Source organism: Lactuca virosa, chromosome 5 (assembly GCF_052849685.1).
Source record: "Lactuca virosa cultivar CGN04683 chromosome 5, Lactuca_virosa_CGN04683_v6, whole genome shotgun sequence".
Taxonomy (NCBI): domain Eukaryota; kingdom Viridiplantae; phylum Streptophyta; class Magnoliopsida; order Asterales; family Asteraceae; genus Lactuca; species Lactuca virosa.
In genome coordinates, this window is record NC_136430.1 from 415625203 (window position 1) to 415632086 (window position 6884).

A 6884-nucleotide genomic window follows, 5' to 3' on the forward strand; every position below is an offset into this window, starting at 1 on the left:
GAGTCTGTATGGCAAAAAGGATTGAAGGGACTCGGCGAGTCGCATGGTCGACTCGGAGAGTCATATGAAGATAGGCATGAACTCGGCGAGTTGGAAGAACAACTCGGCGAGTCCAATGAAGATTGCCGTAGACGCGACGAGTGGATGAACAACTCGACGAGTCGGATGAGGTTGCCCCAACTTATGTATGCGCGGGTAACTGTCGAGTTGCAAGAAGGAAGCTCGACGAGTGGCCTTAGGGTCTCGATCGTAAACCAAAGGAACTCGACGAGTCACTCAGGTGACTCGGCGAGTAGCCGGGGGTACTCGGCGAGTCGAGGTCAACATGGACTGTTGACCTTGACTGATGACTTTGACTTTGACCAGGATTGATTAGTTGGGTTATGGGTATGATTATACTATGTTATAGGTGGTGGAGTTTGTGGCAGTGATCCGAGGGTTGAAGTTTATCTACCGAGTCGACATCTGCAAGGTGAGTTATCCTCACTATATCGATAGAGTCTAAGGCACCAAGGCCGGCCCTTTTAGTTGTTATCGTTATGGTATGCTACATGTGGATATGATCTGTTAGATCAGAATCAGGATAGACAGTATGTTATGCTCTTATGATCCGTAGGGATTGATATGTTAGTGACCTGCTAGGTCAGTGCTCTAGTTATGAGAGATTGCTATGTTTGGTGCTCAGTGAGATAAATACGTTTGATGTTTGTATATGTCAGTATATGTTAGTTATGCGTACATGGTTATTTGCTTGTTGCTTGGGTTGAGGCGGTCCTGCTTTGTGCTGAAGGCCAACACACCCTATGAGCGGTCCGGGAAGACTATAGGCCCACGTGGCGGTCCAGTCATGCCGAAGGCTCGATATAGATTTAGTTGGACTGTAGGCCCTGTAGGTCGGTCCAGTCAGGCCGATGGCCCAGTATGCATGTTGATTGATTGATTATTACGGATATGGTATTATTAGTGTGGTATTGGTATTTTGGGGGTAGCTCACTAAGCCCTCGGGCTTACAGTTTTCAGTTTATTGTTTCAGGTGCTTCAAGAGTTCATCGCAACGCGAAGGCGTGACCGTACCGCTCCTCATCCTTATGATCTGGCTTTTGGGACACTCTGATTGAATAATGAATTGAAAACACTTTTGTAAACAATTACTATTTGGTTTTATTTATGCTTGAAAAGTTTAAATTTGGCGTAAAATTTTGGATGTTACATTTTCTCAATATCCTGCTCTCTCACCTTCAGCTGATGATATCTTGACCTAAGATCGATCTTTGAGAAATAGCTCGAACCTTGCAGCTGATCGAATAGCTCATCAATTATTGGCAATGGGTACTTGTTCTTCACCGTTTCCTTGTTCAGGTCTCTGTAATCTATGCACATTCGCATGCTTCCATCTTTCTTCTTTACGAATAGCACCGGATCTCCCCAGGGTGATGAACTAGGTCGAATGAAACCATTGTCCAATAACTCCCGGAGTTGCGTCATGAGCTCCTTCATCTCCGTCGGTGCTAATCGGTATGGGGATTTTTCTATTGGCGTCGTTCCTGGTAACAAGTCTATTCTGAACTCCACTTGTCTATCAGGCGGTAATCCGGGAAGATCTTCAGGATAATCACACACGACCGGTATATTCCGCACCTCCTTCTTTTCCTTCTTAGCATCGATCACAAATGCGAAATATGATGCACATCCTTTGGACAAATATTTTCTGGCTTTCATCAGGGAGATGATTCCAGAATTTACTCCTTCTTTGATACCAACTGTGAAATCCCCATTTTCACGGCCAGAAAAGACCGATATTTTTTATGCTTGTTTAAAAATCAGAGTAACATTTAACAGAAAAATGTTGCGGAATTTGTTCCCAAAATAAAATATGATAAAGATTTATCAAATCATTTCCGAAGAAATGTATTTCATTAAAAACCTCGGGATGTCATGTTCGATACAGATCAAAAGCATAAACAGTACAATATAAGCCTTACAACATTTATTCATATCTACAGGCTTATAATCTGTAATCCCTCAGCCAAACATCACATCTATACCCGAGTGCCACTACCTGTAATGCAAGAAACCGAGTGGGTCAGGCTTGGGAGCCTGTTGAGCACATAGGGTTTTCAACCCACAATAAATAAGTTTATTAATTTCATCAACCAACAATAACCCGATTACACGTTCCCGTTATCCTCACTTTACGTCCCTAAAATACCTATCATAAGGGACCTAGCGTAAGGATCATCATCGGGATGGACACTACTGCTAAAGGGGTTCCTCAGCAATAAATGTCCTTAAGGCAACCATGAGGGGGATGGAGTACACCGGTGAACACATCGTTCACAAACACCTACTGGTTGCGAGCCTGCTAGCGTTCCACTGGACGGCTCAAAATTCGAGCAGCGCTTCGCTTGTTAAAGTGACGGCTCGAAATCTATGTGTAAGATGAAAGTAACTATGCACTCACTTGTTAAAGTGACGGCTCGAAATTCGAGCAACGCTTCGCTTCTTAACAATATGATTTCCTTCGACGAAACCTAGTATTATTATCACTAGATTTTAGTCTAATATTTATTGCGACTAATTATTAGTCTAGATTCATCATTAACTCAGAGTCTACTTCATGATCTATCAAGTAAGGAACAACCAGGTAGGATCATATCGGAGGTAGGGTCCGTTTGGTATACGAAGTATACTGTTTGTAAATCCCACTTTAAACACCTCACTAAATCACAACCTATACATCATTCCCGTAAGTATATCAATCAGTATAACGACTTTGAATCACTGATAACTCTTATTTATAGGTTCATAATAACGATATTATATTTAAATATAAGCTATATTTAAAGTATGGTAGGCGTATCTCACTTACAGCGGATTTTTATTAAAAACCGGGCTTCGCTGGAGCAGCGTTTCCGAGCCGAAGGCTCTTTTTTTCGGAGCCGTCAGGCGCTCCGGGGCTTCCGCCTCGTGCTAGGGAGTTACCCTAGGCTTTGGGGGGTTAGGGAGGCTTAGAGAGAGTTTCTAGAGAGAGAAAGAAGGGATTGAAGGTGTGAGGAATGAGGCAGCCTCGACACCTCTATTTATAGGCTGCCTGGAGCGTCACCACATCGTGGTGCCTCTCTCCACATCGTGGTGTTGCGTAGGCTCCAAGGCTTCACCTGGTGCTGACACGTGGCGCCGAACACAGGGGTAAAACAGTCGATTTTCAAAAATTCATAAAATTCGCACACGAGATCCATTTTCGACGTTCTTTATATCCACGCGTAGGTAAAAATAAGATCTACAACTTTACTTTTGACTACGTCGGCTAATTCTCGTCTGATTTTAAATTTAACAGTATGAGGAGATTATACTGTTAAACGACTGCGAAAAATTCGTAACTTCTAGATACAAACTCCGTTTTCGTCTGTATTTTTATCGTTGAGCTCCTATTAATGAGATAGGTCGCGTTGGCCAAAAACCGCTCGAACTAAAATTCGAGTTTCGGGCTATACACTGCTAAGCCAAATCTTAGAAAAATCATAACTTCCTCATACGAATTCAGATTTGGGCGTTCTTTTTATGCACGCTCTCGGTTTAACGTATACTACAACTTTCGTTTAGATTACTAAGGCCAAAAAGTCATCTATCGTAAATTCACTATTTACGTCACCCAACGTCGTGCCGGTTTTGTCGCGAAACTTCGACAGGCCATAACTTCTTCGTTATAATTCGGATTTCGGCGTTCTTTATATATCCGAAATCATTGTTTCGACCACTACAACTTTATGTAAAGATGTAGGGTTTATCTCACACTTTATCTTTGACGCTTATTTTTTATTTATTAATTATATCTTTATAATTAAGTATAAAACACATAAATCACATAATACACAAATATTTCATCTTTGTTACTTCAAAATAGGCTACAATGGTTGACCTAGACTATTAGATCATCTACTAATGCTTCGCCCCGAAACACGGGCGTTATATATATATATATATATATATATATATATATATATATATATATATATATATATATATATATATATATATATATATATATATATATACCAAGATCTAATAAGAAGGAAAATTTTGGAAGGAAGGTAAGAAATTTTTTATATACATATTTTTTTTAGCAAACAAAGGAAATGAATAATTAGATGATTCAAAAGTAAGATAATCATTAAGAAAAATTTCTGAAAAAAATACTTTCACGATTAAGTTTTAAACAAATCAAGAAAAATTCACTTTTATGACAATTTTAGAGACTATCAACAAAATTATCATAAAAATGAATCATCGAAATGTTTTTTCGGGATTTTTTTTGTGAATCATGTTATTTTTGATTCATCTAGTGATTCATTTGTTTTGTGCGCCAAAAAAATATGCCCAAAAAAAAACTTCTTACCAATATAAATTTCTTACCGGATATATATATATATATATATATATATATATATATATATATATATATATATATATATATATATGGCTAGGTTATTGTATTCCCTATATCTGTTGTGCGTTCGTAAGCACAATACTGGACCAATGAATGAATAGAATTAAGGGTTATGATCTGACAGTCTGATATTACAGTGGGATATAATTTCAGCAGAAGGGTATTTTGGACAATTAACTATATTTAAAAAAAGAAATTTATGGATTTTTAGGGATACTTAATTATTCTAATTTTAAAAATATGAATTTTTTAAATTTATTCAATTTTAATTCTAACGTAATTTGTAAAGATAACTTATTTTATTCCGCCATAATATTTTTTTGTTAGAATGATGTTCTTTCAGAATTTTATTCTATAAGAATATTATTGAAGAGTAACAAAATTATTGAATCACCGGTTGAAGAATAACAACATTCTAATATTCTTATACATCCGAACTTAAATACAAATTCATACATATTATTACAGACTAACAGCGTTATACATTTTAATATAGTTATACATATTCTAAAAGAATATCAATAAAAATGAATAAAATTATTAAAAAATAACAACATTATTAAACTGTGAGTGTGATCAATCTTTGATTCATTCTTCAAGTTATTTCTATCAGGTTTTCAACCCATTCTTCCAGCCATTCCTATCACAAATACAACAAAAACTACGAATGGTTAAAAACATGTTACTTGCAATTCCTACCACTTTATACATTCTGACAAAATACATAGAATATGGCAGAATACATAGAATAAATTATGACAGAATACATAGAATACATTCTGCCAGAAGACATAGAATATATTCTGCTAGTTGTAGTTTTAATTGTCACTATAAAGAATTAAAAGCATGTTACTTGCAACTTGCAATAGTATTTCTAGACGATGAAACTTAACAAACCAACAATTTGCAATTTAACAATCTTGAAATTTTTGTACAATAGAAAAAATAGTAAAATTTAACAAACCATTCTTACAATAATGACATTATGGAAGAATATAATTCTGTGAGAATACATTTATCTTCATCGTGTAACATATGCAATGCTCCTTCCAAAAAATACACATTATCAAATCCTGTGAAATGCTAATTGTAATATTCTTATTACTATAATAACTTTTGAATTATTTTATTTAAAATGTATTATAAATTTTTTTAATATTTAATCTTTATTAAATTTAAACAAAATTGGACAAGATGTCAATACTAGAGCCTACAGAACATCACCACTCAATTGCAATATGAATCGTGCAGGAACAAGAAATGCAAAATCTATCCAAATTAATCTAATACCAATAATAAAAGAGGTGAGATAGAATCAAAGAAACTAATGCAACTCCAAACTTAATCCAAATCCAGTAGCCTCATTCCACAATTTCAATAATTATAATAATTTCCCAACATGTAATAAAAATTAATTTGTATAAAAGTAAAACACATAGAGTTATTTTTTTGAGTAGAGAGCTATTCCATACTGGGTACTTTTCTTAGCGACGAGTTTATGTAGGTTTTTGTATATTGGTAATGACCATTTGACCAATCGAAATCGAAATTCGAAAACATCACAGATTTAGTTCAAAAACAACGGAAGTGCAGAATTGGAAATCGATTAGAATGTCATTCTCAAAAGCAATTTGATTGCAAAATATAACGTTTAAAATCAGAAATTGAGTTCTAGAACATACCAGGACTATGATTTTGTTGTCCGACAGAAGTTATAAATTGATTTTGGCGATGGATGACGGAGCCGACGGTGGAGAGGGAGGAGGAAGAAGTTGCAGTGGCGGGATGATGACGATTGATCGCTACAAATGAGTCGGCGGAGGGAAGGAGTTGATCGACGGGGGGATGAAGGTGGGCAATGTTGGTGTGCGGACTTATGCAATTTTGATCTACACCTGTAGTTGTGTGTCTTGTGAACCAGAAATAGAAATCGATTAACGAGCTATAGTAGTAGGCATATTGTGTCTACAGATCGAAGAAAGAAAAAGACGAGGGGTTAGGGTTATTGAGATGAAAAAGTCATTTAAAAGGATTTTAAAAACGATTTTTTCCTATTTTTAGGAGATATTAAATAGTGTTAAGATACTATAATTAAATAGTGTTAAAATTAGTATCATACCATTGTATTATTTATTAACTATTAAATTATTCTTAAATTTTGATTGGTCCTTAGATTGCACACAATAATTATTAGAAACATATGAACCTAACTAACTAACTATATATATATATATATATATATATAATGGTGGTGACGTTTCAAGGCTGGCCCGAATGGTCTTTGGAAAGAACTAATTAAGTCACTCTATGGGCTGAATGGTGGTCTCGGGGAAAACATTTCTGCCTATCGTAAGTCTAGAGTTTGGGAGGCTATTAGCGGGTTGAGCAAGGGTCTTAACAAAGTTGGGCTACAGATAGATAACTTGCTTTGGTATGA